Here is an 18,665-nt window from a genome sequence, read left to right as displayed (position 1 = left end):
GGGTTAATGTCGCAGACAATAAGGCGATCAAGGACATGTAAACAATTACCTTAATCGATGTTTGTATGCAGGTTAATTCGAATAATAGCAGTCGGCTAGAAATCGATGAAGAATGAACACTTGCAGAATACAATAATCAATTTAACCTTGGGGGTTTGAAACACAATGTGAATAAGATCGTCCAGACAAGTTTAATTGATTTATGGTGAACATTAAAAGATATAATGCCAAAATGCTATGACGGCTTGACTATTACGTATCATATTGATCTTGATTTCCTAATCCATAGTGTCGGTGAGATCATTTTGGCAAGAATAATAATATGATTGATTCAATTTCCATGATTATGACGAAAATTGTGGCTCAAGATAGCTAATTGGGTCACGGGTTTGCGGGTTATATGTATTATAATATCCAGACTTTGTTGTTTGGTCTCTCAACTAAGAATAAGGGTACAAAAATGGGTTAAAGTATAGTTTATAGCTAAATATGTAAGTATATCAAAGTTTTTAATAATTAAATGTATATTTAGACAATAATATTAAAATAATAAAAATAACTCGTTAAATGCGGTATTTTATTGATAAAATTTCCCGAACTTAGAAATGAGTCTGGTAATGGATATAAAATATTAAACTAAAATCCGAGTTGTTACACCAGTACATTCCTAGAGTCAATGCTTGAAACATAACTAACTCCGCACAAGTAGCCAGCGCCTGTTATGTGTGACTTTAGTTACATAAGTTTATAGTCGGTTACAGACATTCAAGCACCGGTTACCCGTCAAAAGTTGTATTACAAGGGTACCTTCATGGTCACAAGTTCAAGGCCGCATTAAGTACACACTGAAACTAGTTACACGTCTGGTACAACGTTATAGGCGTAACGGCACTAGTTATGCGTTCAATGTCACGCTACAGTCAGTAACGGTTAGGTTTGTACCAGATGTAAACTCACCGGTCAATCAAATAAACGGCACAAGAATTAATCCCAATAAACAAATTCGCCAACATCCAACTACAAATTCGATCGGTATCAGTTAGGTTTGTTACAGACCGAAATTTTTCGGTCGGTATCGGCTAGGTTCGTAACGCTATGAGATCTTGACCATTTTAATTATATCAAATTTACAATAAAAAGGTATATATTACTTGATCCAACAACATGCCGCCAAGTGACCCAATATACCATCTTACAACACCAACATTTGATTTTAATATGTAGTTATATGGAGGAACCACAAAGTAAACGTGAAAGAAGCTTTGAAACAATTATTGGGCATTATGGAGGAACCATAAAGTAAGAGTGAAAGCCGCTTATTAACAGCGATTGTATACTCTGTTTTCTGGTTCATTTGGAAGCATAGGAATGAGATGGTGTTCCATGGTTGAAGAAATTAAAAGGAGTTTATTGGGTTGGTTTAAGCTTAGGTCGAAGCACAAGGACGTTGATTGGTCTGTTGGGCCAACTCACCGTTGCTTTGCGCTAATGATTGAGAGGCTCTTCAGGTCGCTTTAGATGGTTCCGCTTGTTCTCTTGTGGTTTCTTTCTTGTTTTTTGTATTTGTCCAGCCTCCCGCCGGAGACGTCGCACATTTTTTTAATATACTAACTGTTTTTGTCATGCAAAAAAAAAAAAAACTCTATAATTATAATTATATAAGTAATTATAATTATAATGTTCTTTTATAACTTATTTATTGATGCAGTTTCGACTAGCAATCAAATAGCTCAACAACACAATGATTTCATTCAAACGATTCTAACCGAATGATTCGGTTAACAAAGCTTAAAGCTTACAAATTCTTTATTAAAATCAATCAACTAACTTAACAAAAGACCTAACAATCTTATTTATAAATAAAAATAAACGTATGGGCCGGGCCAACTTAATGGACCGGATGCTCCTGCATCATACTCCCGCTCTTGAAAAAAAACTCGTCATCGAGTTTTGTCTTCGGGCAAAGCTACCTGGATCAAATGGAAAATCAACCCGATTCTGATTTATTATTATCATCACGAATCGCATAACTAGTACAACTTCACGGGTTGTCTTGCTCCATTGTAAATTAGTACCACATACTATTTCCTGCTTCATGGTTTTCATGTATGCATTATTAGAAAACAATACTTCAACCTTTCCAAGTGTAACGTCTTTAGGCATGGCATCTATGCAAGCATGAATTTTAGGCAAGTTATCAATAGGTTTGGAAACAATATTATTGTTACCAATTTGAATAGCTAATTCCTTATTAAATTCCGAAAGTTTTCCTTGAAAAGTCAAAACATTATTTTCAAATTGAAATTTGAAATCCATTAACTCCATAACTTGCGAGACACCTTTTAATTCTTCCGAGATTGTTGGCATTATTGTTAGTGACTCCAAAGTTGGTTCATCCCCTCCGGCCAATGATCTGTCACCTTTAGTCACCGTCTCGCCATCCAAAACCAACGTAGGACCTTCATTAAAATCTGAAAAAACTGTTATATATTTATGTGCATCAGTCCTTGTGTCACAGTCGTTAACTTATTTATCTTTCTTTGGCTCGGTCTCTTGGACGGTAATCCCGCTAAGAACGTTTTGCACAAACGAATACTTTCTTGCTCGTAGATTCGCCGACATGAAGATGAATACTTTCTTACTCGTAGATTCACCGACAGAGGCAACGAAAGGAGGGGTTCCTATTCATGTGTTCAACGAAAGGAGAACATCAACGCCCTACTCGCAGAGTCGGCGACCGAGGCAGCGGTGGAGTATGTTCTGAACCACGGGATCTTAAGGAGATCAAACGACTCCGACAACGAGTCCGCAATCTTGAAGAGATCCAACGGCTCCGAAAACGAGTCCGTGATCTTGAGTTACAACGAGAGATACATAAGGTGGAAACCGAGTTGAGCACCGTCGTCTAGGACGAAGGTGGCGACGGAGAGGAGCATCGGTTTTACTATCAACCACCTCAGTTCTACGAATCGATCTATTACGAGTGTGTCTCGGAAGATGGTCCAAAGTTTTTATCGGAAGAAGACGGGCCGAGGTTCGATGAAGAACTAAGGTTATTTGAGGAAGCTGGAGGGGAGGAGGAGCAACCTTTTGTCGCTGGTTTTATCTATGCGTCTCCGCCCGTGTATGACGAGTATGAGGATGTAGAAGATTATAAAGTGGGGGTTGGTTCGGTTGAAGATGAACCAGGTAAGTTTTTCAATCAGGATATGAATATCAGTTATATTAAGAGGAATTTTGGGTCAGTAGTTATGAATGAACAAATAGAAGTTTCTTCAATCCTGAAAGTACCACAAAAACAATCTGGTATAAAGTCACCGAATCTTGAGGTACCCCTGATGCCTGTTTTTCCTGATGAATTGGGTTCCTATGGTGGTGATTAGTGGTGGGGGGTTGAAGATGGCTATCCATGGGTGGTCATGGTTGTTCCTTATGTCAAGCAAGATAAGACTTTAATTCAAATTGGCAGAGATTTGACTAAATCTCCTGTTAATATGGATTTTCAAAAGATGGGTGATAAATGTGGTAATCCATGTGGGAAGCATGCATATTTGGTAATTGGAAAAGATAATTCCAAGAATAAAAAGATTGTAAATGGCGAGATTGGCTAAAACTTATTCGACAAGTTGAAATCAAATAATGGACTCCATATTAATTTGGTTGTGACATCGGATGAAGGTAGTAATGGGCCAATTAAAGCATCAAGTGTAACATGGGAAGCTACCAACTATGATGGCCCACGAAAAGGCTTTGATACCAAATGATACCGATTCCACGGCTTTACTCAAATGGCTCAAGAACAATTAATCATAATCAAAATAACCCAAACCGAAATACTCGGTAAACAGCTTCACGCTTATAGTTAACTTTATTAAACATAAACAACTTTACTGGTCGTTTGGCCGCACTCTGAACTAGTACCACCTGGGTCGAAGGGATGGCTGAACCGATTCTTGTTTGCTATAAACTTTGGGCTCACGCATTTACAAACATCAAAGCCTTTTCGTGGGCTATCATAGTTGGTAGCTTCTCATGTTACACTTGATGCCTTAATGATAACTTGGGATACCGGTGTTGGTTGGGCCTTGAGAGACGACTCATGACGTGACCCATCATCACCACTTTTAAGCTCCTTATTTTCTCTCATGATATCATTTTGATTCAGCTTGCTAAACAGCCATTTAATGTTGGTTATTTGTTATTGTGGACTGGGAGTGTTAAATGCTTGATTAATATGAACTATGTTATCTTCATGTGAATCATGATGATTAAAAAGGTCATGCATGGAAGTTATGCAAATGTTATTTCCCACGTGAATATCCATACCATTTTGAATATTAGGAAAGTCAACATTATTTGACAAAATAATATTCATTTGAATTTTAATTTCCTGATTTATTGGCTCAATTATCAAGTCCAAATCAGGAGCCTTGAATAACGAAAATTTCCAAACAAACCTTGTGACTTCCATCTCCATTCGGTTTTTCACCCGTAGCCACCACGGAATCACCATCTTCAACATTACAATTATTGGGAACTGATTCATCACCTCTGCTAAGAATATTTTTCACCGGCCAAAATTCTTCTTCATCGAAATCAATCCCATCTTCATCGAATCTGGGTTCGTCTTCCGATAAACACTCTTCGAGATAGATCGGTTCATAGAACCGGGGTGGGTGACGGCTGAACAGCTGCTGCTCTCCGTCGCCACCTTCATCCCAGACGACGGTGCTCGACTCGGTTTCCGTCTTGCGCATCTCCCGTTGTAATTCGAGATCGCGGACTCGTTTTCGGAGTCGTTTGATCTCTTCAAGATCGCGGAATCGTTGTCGGAGTCGTTGGATCTCTATAAGATCCCGCGAGTCGGAAAAGAGTCCATCGTTGCCTCGGTTGGCGACTCTGCGAGTAGGACATCGATCTTCTCCACGAGCACGTGAATAGAAAATACTTTGATCGTTTCCTCGGTCGGCGACTCTACGATCAAGCAAGTATTCAACACCACGTAGAGCCATTTGAGAACCAAAAGCTCTGATACCAACTGATGCAGTTTCGGATGCGATCAATGGCTCGAGAAACTCAAAGCTCTTGAGCCATTGAACAACCAAAGCTTTGATACCAACTGATGCAGTTCTGACTAGCAATCAAATGGCTCAAGAACACAATGATTTCATTCAAACGATTCTAACCGAATGATTCGGTTAACAAAGCTTAAAGCTTACAAATTCTTTATTAAAATCAATCAACTAACTCAACAAAAGACCTAACAATCTTATTTATAAATAAAAATAAACGTATGGTCCGGGCCAACTTAATGGACCGGATGCTCCTGCATCATTTATATATCAAAAGGCAACATGTGAAGTTGTGATCTTTGAATTTTTTCCATCTAAGTTTTACAGCTTTACATTTTAGGCCTCTCAACTTTCATGAGCAAACTTTAGCCTCGTTAGCTTTTAAAATTTTGCTATTTACATGTTAGCCCATCAACATTATTAAAAAAATATACTTTGGCCTCTTTAAACTTGACATTTACATGTTAGGCTCATCAACTTTGGTCTCCTTTATACTTTTTACGCAAATGTTTTGCACCTACTAGATTTATATGCTTAATTTTCTAGCGTGGATATTGACAAGAATTAATTAAAACTTTTTTATTTTCATCTTTTGCCATGGAGCCTTTACATAAATAAATCGAATCAATACCTACTGAGTTTTTGTCACGTCCCAGCAGCAATGCGCGGATATAAATACTTCTTTATTAATAAATTATATTTATAATTTTAACTCGCCAATAATGTAATTAAATAATAACATCAATTAATATTGTGTGCAAGTTACCTCTTTGATTTCCAACTACCTAGCAACTTACAGCATTCTCGGACCATTTTCTAAAAAATTGTGAGGAGATTTAGTAAACTATAAGGTGAGGTTGTAAGTAGTTGTGAGTAGAAGAACGAGAAAATGTTGTGAATTTTTAAATATTTGGAAAAACTTTGCTTACCCCATTTATATTCTAATCTTTGTTAAAAATGGTTGTGAAAAAGTAATGCTAAAGATATAGAGAATGTTATTTAATTGAATATGAGAGAGATATTGTAATTTCTAATGTAATTATAAAGGTTTGGATGACCGAAAAACTATTAATTAATTTCAATGGTGAAACAATCTTTTAACGGCTTAAAAATGTCAACTTTAAAAAGCCACTTGACAATCTGTACATCGTCTACAAAGGCTACTTGGATTCTAATAGGTGGTGTTTTTTTAAATAACTAAACTCTAAACTAACACTACTGTAAGCAAATATCTCATTAGATATATATAATTTTTTTTAATTGGTTTCTTAGACAACTGAAACCTAACTTCAAAAATTTAACATACACAAAACTTGAAATTAAATTTAATTTTTTTGGGGCGAAAACTAGTGTCTTAATTGTTGACTAATTTATTCGTTAGAGTAGAAATCCTTAATATGGTGGGGGAGGAGGACAGAGGTAGATTTAAACTAATTTGGAAGGGGCGGATTAGACATGATTAGCTAGAGTTTCACCTCTCTGAGAACATGGTCTAGGATAAGAGTTCGTAGAGACGTATGGGTTGGTATTGTTGCGTCTTAGCATTTGTCAGTGTTTTAAAAACCGGTACGCACCAGCCGGTTAGATTGGTTATACCGGATTTTGGTAAGGAAACTGGTATTTACAACCCGTTATTTTTGGGCGGTTTTGCTACCGCCAGTTTTTTTTACACTGGTTTAAACCGGCAAAGGGGTTTTAAACCGGCAAACGGGTTTTAAATAAAGATATTTTTTATATTTATTTTTACGGCCCATAGTTTTTAAAATTGACTTTTAACCTAGCGGATAAGACTGAAACGAGTAATCATGGTAAACGACGAATCGCTAATAAACAAATTTTGTATCCTGCAAATCCAAGGTTGGTTTCTTTACATCTTTTGTAACAGATTAAGTTTCTATTTGATTATCATTGTTCATGTGTGATTCTTGATTCATGTTTGAGGTTTATTAATGTACTTTCGAGTTGTTTTTTTAGTTGAAGTTGTATTTATATGGAATTATAGGGGTAATGTATTCATCCCGGTTGAACCTTCTGGTATATCTCGGTTCAACCGGGTATACCATTTTTAAACCAAATCCGATACAAGTAAAATACCGGTTTTTAAAACATTGTTATTGTGTTCTATGATATTATATGTGTTTATTTTTTACTATGTCACTCACCCACCATTTGTTTTTGCTAAAGTTGCATGTTTATTGTTTGTTTTAAAGTCGAGGTCTTTCTAGAAGCAGGCTCTCTATCTTCATAGACAGAGGTAAGGTTTGTGTATATCTCACTGAGAAAACATGGAATGGCAAAGTTAACTCACCGAGAACGCGCATGCGGCCCGCTATGGTGGAGTTGAATCGCGGGAGCACGCATGCGGCCCGATATGGCAGAGTGTTTATCCGCGGTAGCGCGCATACGCCAGAGTTGAATACTGGTAAGCCGACCCGCATGTGACCGGAGTTGACCTCTCATGCGATTACGGTGCCTGGAACCAATCTGCTTGAAATCGCATGTGACTCACGGTGGTCGGATTTGATTGTAATGGCGTGACAATGGTCTACAATAACTGAACCTAGGTTTCTTTTTGCACCCGCCAGGCCACCACCATTGTAGGTATCTACACAAGGGTTATCGGCATCGTTGCGGATGGCATGGAAGCCGTTAACGTCATGTTGGATGGTGGATCGTCGGTTACACAGTCGCGAGAAAACTGACGGCATGGGGGCCGGACGACATGAATGCCAATTATTGTTAATGTGAGATTCGTTTTTCTGACCCTCTTCCCCCCCCCCCCCTTCCATTAATGGTATCATGTGAAGGTGTTCCAATCAAGGTGAAGCGTGTGCAAGTGCTGATTGCCATCTATCTTGACCTATTGTCATAATTTCACATGTTGTTGTTGGGTTTTTAGCAATATTATCAAAGTCCAAATAAAGCAATTTATTAGGAAAAACACAGCGGAAATAATATGTTTTAAATCTTGTTACCAAATACACATAAAACCATTTTATGATAAACCCAATCCAGGATCCAAATACGATTCACACACTATCAAGAACAAACTTAGGGTGTTTCAAGAACATACCTTGAAGTCCAGAAATCAAAGAAGATGAAGATATGAATGGCTAGATTCCAATGGAGAAATCCTCAAGCTTGTATACCCGAACAAGCTCCAACAAACACCAAGTTGCTAGGGACCTTACCCTTCTTGCAATCTCCTTATTCTTCCTTTGGTTTTTCGGACGAGAGAAGAGAAGAGAGAGTTTGTGTGTGTGAGAGAAAGTGTAGATTGGATTCCCCAAAAATTGTGATCTCCCAACCAACAAAATTGCATGTATTGGAAATAACAAAAGGAGAGAGAGAGAGATGGAGGGGCCGACCAAAGGGTGGGTTTTCCCCCCAAAACTCAAACCTAATTTTTGTATTATATTCCCTTATACATATTTGTTATTTATCCAAATAAATAACATATCTCAAATATAATTTATGCACATAATTTATTTAACACACAAATGCATATATTTAGAAAACCCTTTTTCCAAATATCATAAGTGTTGATAACTATTACTTAGATCATATCTAATAATAAATATTGTGGGGTTTGTCTAGCTTGTTATTGGGTATGACCCGACTTGGATCATAACGTACTAGCCACATCAACTCAAATATGTGTCTTGGGCAGATCGATTCCAACAATCTCCCACTTGCACAAGATACATAGAAGTTTGATGCAAATAGTAAATACCGCCTAACAACGGTTTACTATCCCTAATACGCATGACGAATTGCCATTCAATAACATCATCCCCTTCAAGTCCCTTACTTGAAATTGATTTAGGTGAAACTATCATTTATCCTTTTGCCACAAATGTCATGTCAAATCCAGAGACACAGAGTGATCATTCTCTGTTGATTTAACTAATCAGGCCTTAGACATTTAACTCTCAACGAATAAGAGGGACAAATCCCCTATTGACTACATACGTCTCTCACTATCACCTTGTATTATACTTGAGCTTAGCTTTATGTACTGATAAATTTCAGAGCAACGATGAATAAAGTCAAAGTATAATAGTCAGTGAATATCAAGACCCAGTATGTATCTCAGGTCGGAGGATAATATGATGTTCGCCTTTACTCAAGTTTACTTATGATCACAAATCTCAAGGATTCCATGCAGTAAAATTTGTGGGCGGGTCAGTCCAATATTTATCCCATAAATATCTATTAACCTTGGCAGCAAACCCTTGCTATATTCATACCTCATGAATATCTACCAATCCAAGTTCATAATAGTCTTACTTTCATATTTGTTCCCACAACTATGATCGACTACGGACATTTAGAATAATCAAATTATTCATGGATTTAAACATGCTAAAATGAAACATAACTCAAGAAAATGACCATAACCAAAACCATATGATTGAGTTAAAATAAAATTGTTCTGATATCCAAATACAAAATTTTGGTCAAATCCAATCACTAGAATATCGAAGTCCTAAGGCACAAGTATGACCCTCATGCTTCGGCCTTTCATGGAGCTTCGTGAGTGGGTACGCAATGTTTTGATCAGTGTGAACTTTGCGAATACATATATTTCCTTTTTCAGCTTCATCCCTTATGTAGTTGAATCTTCGCTCAATGTTCCTAGTCTTTTGATGTGCACGGGGTTCCTTGATTTGAGCAATCGCACCCTCGTTGTCACAAAAGATTTCTAGAGGGTCCTGAATGGTACGGACTACCCCTAGGTCGACAATGAACTTTCTAATCCACGCAGCTTCTTGAGATGCCAAGGAGGCGGCGATGTATTTTGATTCAGTGGTGGACAAGCCTACAACGTCTTGTTTTGCGCTCTTCCAAGAGATAACACCACCATTTAGAAAGAAGACATATCCAGATTGTGATTGAGAATCATCTCGATCAGTTTGGAAACTCGCATCCGTGTAACCCTTTACAGCAAGTTCCTCCTCACTAGAGCCATATATTAAAAACATATCCTTAGTCCTCCTAAGGTATTTCAATATGCTCTTAACGCCATCCAATGGCTAGTTCCCGGATTTTGTTGATATCTACTTGTCATGCTTAAAGCGCATGACACATCCGGTCTAGTGCATATCATGGCATACATGATGGATCCTATAGCAGATGCATATGGGATTCCATTCATTTTGTCTTGCTCATCCTTTGAGCTTGGACATTGAGATGCACTCAATATTGTTCCTCTTTGAATAGGTACAAAACCTTTCTTAGAGTTGTCTATCTTGAACCTTTTCAAGATTTTATCAATGTATGCACTTTGGTTCAAACCTATCAACCGCCATGATCTATTCCTATCGGTCCTTATTCCTAGAATATAGGCGGCTTCACCAAGATCCTTTATGGAAAAGCAACTTCCAATCCAGGATTTTACACCTTCCATGGTTTAAATGTCATTTCCAAATAGTAATATGTGTAACATCCTAAAATTTTAATGATGAATAAAGGAAGTTATGTTTAGTGATTTCGCGTAATTAATTAATATCGGGTAAGGAGCGGGTCTTGGACTTGGATTAATTGAGATGGGTTAAATGAGAATGGGATTTCAGGGATATAAATACCCCCAAAACCCCAAAATATCTTCATTTCCATCATTTTCCTAAAAACACTCCAAAACATACACACCACCTACAACCGCCGGCGGCAGCCGAGGAGAGGGAGAGCGAGGTCCGAGAGAGAGAGAGAGCGGTTGGTTGTGATTAAGCAAGTAAACGAGACCCAAACGAGCCCAAAAAGGTATGGTTCTTGATCTTTGAAGTTTAAAGATCCAAGCTTTTTAGTGTATAAACGACCAAAAATGGTCGGGAAGCGTAGTGGGTGATATTGAACCATAGCAAGGGTGTTAAAATCGCTCGAAATACCGATCAGAAACTAAAACAGCGGCTGTCTGGGCAACTTCGCCTTCAAAGCGATGAACTTCGCCTGCAAGCTAAGTTCGCCTGATGAACTTCGCCTGCAAGCTAAGTTTGCCTGATGGCAACTTCGCTGTAAAGTTAAGTTCGCCTAACTGGTAACTTCTCCTGAGGCCAAGTTCGCCTGATGACAACTTCGCCTGAAGCTAAGTTCGCCTGATGGCAACTTCGCTGTAAAGTTAAGTTCGCCTAACTGGTAACTTCGCCTGAGGCCAAGTTCGCCAGATGACAACTTCGCCTGAAGCCAAGTTCGCCTGATGGCAACTTCGCTGTAAAGCTAAGTTCGCCTAGCTGGTAACTTCGCCTAAAGCTAAGTTCGCCTAAGGTTAACTTTGCCTAGAGCTAAGTTCGCCCGAGGGTTAACTTCGCCTAAAGTCAAGTTCGATTAGAAAATAAATTAAGAATCTAATGAAAAATGTGTTAAGACAGTTAATGGAAATAAAATTTTTCCAAGCTGACCTGGCAGCTCGACCCCAGCCAGGGGCTCTGCCCCTTGGACCCTGCTAGGGGCTGCCGCCCCTAGACCCCGCTGCCAGGGGCGCTGCCCCCGGACCCCCGTTCGTTGTGGGTTATATAAAGATAGAAATACAACATGAGTTGTAGTAGTTAATTGATACATGTAAATATTATACAGTTAGCCGTGCACAACTCAGGAAGGGAATAACGATTAACGGAGAGCGTAACAGGATTCAGGTGAGTTTCTAGCCCCATTTATGTGCTATGTTTTCGGGGCTGTGTGCATACTCAATATGTTTGTTAATACGCTTATTCTAAGAGATAAGTGTATGCCTTATTTGAATAATGTGAAATGTATGAATGATTGCTTGGTGGTACGTGAACGATCTTCGGATATTGCACGTACTGTCAGGTTGTAACGCTATGTATAAGGTAAGTATGATATGTATGCTTATGTGTATGAATGTGATAAAGTTAATAAAAGAAGGAACGGATGGTTCTATGGTTACGAAAAGGGTACCGAGCCCTAATAATACTCGAGGTATGATGTATGGTTGTATGGTAACGAAGAGGGAATCGAACCCTACTAATATTCGAGAACTAGGGAACCAAACCCTACTAATATTCGAGGAAAGAGGGAAACCGAGCCCTAATAATACTCGTGGAAAGAGGGAAACCGAGCCCTAATAATACTCGTGGAAAGAGGGTACCGAGCCCTAATAATACTCGAGGAAGGAGGGTACCGAGCCCTAATAATACTCGAGGAAGGAGGGTACCGAGCCCTAATAATACTCGAGGAATGTAGGGCGTAATGCTCTTTATAACGTAAGATATGAAAGTAAGTTAATACAAAAGAAAGTAAGAAAGTATGAAAGTAAGAAAGTAAGGAAGTATGAAAGTATGAATAAAAGAATATAATGTTATGTGAATGGTATGATTATGTGATTATCTAGAACTCACTCAGCGTAGCTGACTTTTAGTATGCACGCAGGTGAGTAGGATGAGGCAGCTCGCTTGAGGAGACACGTGGCACTGAACAAGAGTCTGGCATCTGAAGACTTATGATGTTTTAATTTTAATGTTTTAATGTGAAAAACAATTGATGTTTTGAGACAAGTTATGAAATATTGTAATGTTTTATGAAAGTTTTATATTCCGCGTAAATGTTTTAATTAACTCTGATATTTAGAACTGTGTTTATGAGTAAATCCAACACGAAAGTAGGGTTACCGGTAACGGGGCCTTACAAGTTGGTATCAGAGCAAAGTTCGAGAGATTTAAGCATCCCACATGCTTAGACTCGAACAGAGTATGGGATATAATTAAGAAAGGAAAGAAGATGCCAGTTCAAGAATGCCATGTGTTGCTCAAGCAAGAACAATAAAGGTAAGGTGTATGATTAAATGATATATGTTAATGAGAAAGGAAAGATATGTGAACGGCAGGGATAGGAATAATTGATTGTTTACTTTGACAAACTGCTTAAGTAGGACCAGCACAAATAGACTCATAAAGGGAAGTGTATAGGACACGGAAAGTAACGTGATCAGCTAATCACAACTGGCCACTGTTATTACCTGTTAGCCTTACTATCCTTGTACTAAATAGTTCCTTGAGTGATGATGTTTGTGTTTTCCCTTTTAGAATACTGATGGCTGGAGCTGGAGAATTTGTTGAAATTGGGGGTCGCACTGGACGTCGTGGCAGGCCTCGTCTTGTCCGGCAACCCTCGGTAGAAGGAGCTTCCCACACCGAAAATGAAGGAAGCGCAGCTGGAGGAGACCAGAACAACAACGAAGAAATTCAACTTAGCCCCGCAGTTCAAGCAGCCATCGTTCAAGCTGTAGTTGCTGCTGTGAAGGACCTGAATCCTGAAAGATCTGCTGGAAGCCGTGAACGAACTGCAGAAGGGGCTGGTGGTAATGGTGGAAAGGATGACGATAGGGAAAGGGGTGACTCAAGTGAGGAAAGGTCTGTAAAAGATGATGATAGGAAGAGGGGCCGAGGCGGTTGCAACTATAAGTCCTTCAAAGGGTGTGACCCGCCTAACCTGACTGGTTTAGGAGACGCAATCGCTACCCTTCAGTGGATAACCGCCATGGATAAGGTTATCCGCATTAGCGAGTGCCGTCCCGATCAAGCTGTCGGTTATGCCACCCAATCGTTTGAAGATGAGGCTATGTATTGGTGGGAGAGTGTGGAGCAGAGGAAGACCCGTGAAGAGATCAAAGAGATAAAGTGGGACGATCTGAAGGAGTTAGTGATGATGAAGTTCTGTGCTGACGCCGAGGTTGAAAGGGCGGAGATGAAGTTCCTAAACTTGAAAGCTGGGACAATGACACATCGTGAGTACACCATCGAGTTCAATCGAATGTCTAGGTTGGTGCCCGATATGGTCAACACTGAGGCTAAAAGGATCAAGTGTTACGTGAGGGGATTACCACAGAGAGTCCGCATGTTAGTCAGGACAAGTAAACCTGCTACTTTCGATTCTGCTGTCGAACTCGCAGAAATAGTCTATGCGGACTTGGCTGCGGATGATGTGGTGGTGGGAGACGAGAAGAAAGAAAAGAAATGGGTCGCTCCTGCTAAACGACCCGGTACCCAGATGTGGAACCCTAAGAACAAGCAGCCGAGAGTTTGGGAGAACAGGTCGTGCAAGACCTGTGGCAAGGCACACAGTGGTGAGTGTAGGTGGGGAAAGGGTTCGGATACATGTCATAAGTGTGGAAAGATTCATGCCGGAGAGTGTAGATTTGGATCGAATGTTTGCTACAAGTGTGGGAAGGCAGGTCATTATGCTCATGAGTGCAGTTCTAAGCCTGCATGCTACAAGTGTGGTAAGACAGGTCATTTTGCTAGGGAGTGTACCGAGAGTGAAGCTGGAGGTAGTAGAAGAAAGGATGCCGATCAAGCTAGGCCAAGAACTAGAGCCTACATGCTAACCCAAGAACAAGCCAAGCAGATTCCTGATGTTGTGACTGGTACGTTCTTAGTAAACGGCATTTCTGCTTTAGTATTATTTGATTCTGGTGCGAATAGAAGTTTTGTAGCTACGACATTTAGTAACCTAGCTAAAATGAAATGTTGCCGAGTGTCTGAGACTCTTATAGTAGAAACCGCTAGTGAAACTTCGGTTAAAATAATGAAAATGGTTAAGGACTGTAGGATAGAATTGGAGGGACGTGAGTTCCCTGTTACCTTGTACGTTATGACCTTGGGAGGGTTCGATGTGGTTTTGGGTATGGATTGGTTGTCTGAGTTTGAGGCTCAGATAGTGTGTAAGAGTAGGATGATAAGGTTAAAGTCATTGGATGGTAGTGCGGTGACAGTTTATGGTGATAAGGAAAGTTCTGGGCTTAATGTCATTTCGATGATAAAAGCCGAGGGTTTGCTAAGGCGAGGGTGTTGTGCCTACCTGGCGTATGTCGTCAACGTTACGGCCGAGACGAAAGAAATGAAAGATGTTCCTATTGTGCGCGACTACCCAGAAGTATTCCCTGAGGATCTTCCGGGGTTGCCACCGGAGTGAGAGATAGAATTTCAGATAGATTTAATACCAGGAGCCCAACCTGTCGCGAAAGCGCCTTACCGTCTAGCACCGTCTGAGATGAGAGAATTGATGTCCCAACTGCAAGAACTCCTCGACAAAGGTTTCATAAGACCGAGTGTTTCCCCGTGGGGCGCACCAGTATTGTTCGTGAAAAAGAAGGATGGAAGTATGAGAATGTGCATAGACTATCGTGAGTTGAATAAGCTGACGGTAAAGAATAGATATCCGTTGCCAAGGATTGATGATCTGTTTGACCAACTGCAAGGTTCAAGTTGGTTCTCTCGAATAGACCTCAGATCAGGCTACCATCAGCTAAAGGTGAAAGAGGCAGACATCCCTAAGACAGCGTTCCGAACGCGGTATGGACACTACGAGTTCCTCGTAATGTCATTCGGTCTAACAAATGCTCCTGCAGCATTTATGGACATGATGAATAGGGTGTGTCGGCCGATGTTGGATAAGTCGGTTATCGTCTTCATTGACGATATATTGATTTATTCAAAGAGTGAGTCTGACCATGCCGAGCATCTGAGAGAGGTATTGGAAGTTCTGAAGAAAGAGAAGTTGTACGCCAAGTTTTCGAAGTGCGCGTTCTGGTTAAGAGAAGTGCAATTTTTAGGTCATGTGGTTAATCCGGAGGGGATTACCGTGGACCCAGCTAAGATTGAAGCGATAACGAATTGGAAGACTCCGCAGAATCCGACTGATATACGAAGCTTCCTAGGGTTAGCTGGCTACTATAGGAGATTCATCGAAGGTTTCTCCAAGATAGCCGCACCGCTGACCGGTATGACCCGAAAGTCGATAGTATTCAGTTGGGGAAAGTTTCAGGAGGAAGCCTTTGAAGAATTGAAGAAGAGACTCACGCAAGCTCCCATCCTTACTCTACCCGATGGCGACGAGGATTTCGTTGTTTGTGCTGATGCCTCGCATCAAGGGTTAGGTTGCGTGTTGATGCAACGAGGGAAGGTGATAGCCTACGCGTCTAGGCAGTTGAAGGTCCATGAGAGTACTTATCCGACGCATGATTTGGAGTTAGCAGCTGTAGTACATGCTCTTAAGATATGGAGGCACTATCTGTACGGTACTAAGTGTACTATCTATACCGATCATAAGAGTTTAAAGTACTTCTTCGAGCAGAAAGAACTGAACATGAGGCAGAGAAGATGGTTAGAATTGATAAAGGATTACGACTGTGAGATTAAGTATTACCCCGGTAAAGCTAACGTGGTTGCTGATGCGTTAAGTCGTAAGAATGAGGAAGTCCTTGCAACAGTGAAGTCATACAAGTTGATCATGAACCCGAGTCTTTTTGAAGAAATCATCAAGGTGCAGTCAGAAGTGTTAGTAGATGAAGGGTTAGTAAAGAAAGAAAGGATTTATGGCCAGCAAGATGAGTTGATGGAAAACACTCATGGAGTTAAGACTAGGTTCGACCGTATGTGGATCCCACGCCATGGTGATCTTAGAAGTCGAATCTTAGATGAAGCTCATAAGTCAAGGTACTCAATCCATCCAGGAGCTACAAAGATGTACCAAGACTTGAAAAGAGATTACTGGTGGCCAGGAATGAAGAATGATGTAGTGGATTATGTTAGTAAGTGCTTAACTTGCTTACAAGTCAAAGCCGAGCACCAAAAGCCTTATGGGAAGATGCAACCGCTAGAGATACCTGAGTGGAAATGGGAACACATCACCATGGACTTCATAACTAAGCTACCTCGTACAGCTAAGCAACATGATACCATCTGGGTGATTGTGGACCGTTTGACCAAGAGTGCTCACTTTCTGCCCATACGAGAGGCCATCTCCTCAGAAACGTTAGCAAGCTTGTTCATCAAAGAAGTTGTAACCAAGCATGGGGTACCGTTATCGATCGTGTCTGATAGAGATACACGGTTTACTTCGAGGTTCTGGAAGAAATTCCATGAAGCTATGGGGACGAGGTTGAACATCGGTACGGCGTATCATCCTCAAACTGATGGACAGTCTGAAAGGACGATCCAAACCCTTGAGGATATGCTACGTGCTTGTGTTTTAGATTTTGGTGGAAGTTGGGATGATCATCTGCATCTGGCAGAGTTCTCCTATAACAACAGTTACCATTCAAGTATTGGTATGCCACCGTTTGAGATGCTTTACGGTAGACGATGTAGAACCCGGGTGTGTTGGGGTGAGATTGGTCAGAAAGAAATGGGAAGCCTAGAAGTGGTTCAGGAAACGTCTTCAAAGTTCGATCTGATCAAAGCAAGATTGAAAGCCGCGCAAGACAGACAAAAGTCTTATGCAGATAAGCGGCGACGACCAATTGAGTTTAACGTGGGTGACTATGTGATGCTCAAGGTCTCGCCTTGGAAAGGAATTATCCGTTTTAGGAAAAGAGGAAAGTTGAGTCCGAGGTACATTGGACCGTTCAAGATTGTAGGTCGTGTGGGTGAAGTAGCTTATAAACTGGATTTACCCGATGAGTTAGAAGGAATTCATTCAACCTTCCATGTTTCTCATCTGAGGAAGTGTCTAGCTGAAGACACGTCTCACGTGCCATTAATGGACATTGAGGTTGATGAACAATTGAACTACATCGAGCAACCGATAGAGATCGTTGATCGCAAGGAAAAGCAGCTTCGTCACAAGATTATACCCTTGGTAAAAGTGATATGGAAACACCGCAAGGGATCAGATGCTACTTGGGAAGCCGAGGATGAGATGCGCAAGTTTTACCCTAGTTTGTTTATGTAACAGTTAGGTTTCGGGGACGAAACCTCTTTAAGGAGGGGAAACTTGTAACATCCTAAAATTTTAATGATGAATAAAGGAAGTTATGTTTAGTGATTTCGCGTAATTAATTAATATCGGGTAAGGAGCGGGTCTTGGACTTGGATTAATTGAGATGGGTTAAATGAGAATGGGATTTCAGGGATATAAATACCCCCAAAACCCCAAAATATCTTCATTTCCATCATTTTCCTAAAAACACTCCAAAACATACACACCACCTACAACCGCCGGCGGCAGCCGAGGAGAGGGAGAGCGAGGTCCGAGAGAGAGAGAGAGCGGTTGGTTGTGATTAAGCAAGTAAACGAGACCCAAACGAGCCCAAAAAGGTATGGTTCTTGATCTTTGAAGTTTAAAGATCCAAGCTTTTTAGTGTATAAACGACCAAAAATGGTCGGGAAGCGTAGTGGGTGATATTGAACCATAGCAAGGGTGTTAAAATCGCTCGAAATGCCGATCAGAAACTAAAACAGCGGCTGTCTGGGCAACTTCGCCTTCAAAGCGATGAACTTCGCCTGCAAGCTAAGTTCGCCTGATGAACTTCGCCTGCAAGCTAAGTTCGCCTGATGGCAACTTCGCTGTAAAGTTAAGTTCGCCTAACTGGTAACTTCGCCTGAGGCCAAGTTCGCCTGATGACAACTTCGCCTGAAGCTAAGTTCGCCTGATGGCAACTTCGCTGTAAAGTTAAGTTCGCCTAACTGGTAACTTCGCCTGAGGCCAAGTTCGCCTGATGACAACTTCGCCTGAAGCCAAGTTCGCCTGATGGCAACTTCGCTGTAAAGCTAAGTTCGCCTAGCTGGTAACTTCGCCTAAAGCTAAGTTCGCCTAAGGTTAACTTTGCCTAGAGCTAAGTTCGCCCGAGGGTTAACT

Source organism: Bidens hawaiensis, unplaced genomic scaffold, assembly GCF_021521415.1.
Source record: "Bidens hawaiensis isolate Kalapana, Puna unplaced genomic scaffold, B.hawaiensis_p1.1 tig00038140_1, whole genome shotgun sequence".
NCBI classification, from domain to species: Eukaryota; Viridiplantae; Streptophyta; class Magnoliopsida; order Asterales; family Asteraceae; genus Bidens; species Bidens hawaiensis.
The sequence above is the reverse complement of the archived record's forward strand: the minus strand, read 5'-3'. Positions refer to the sequence as shown.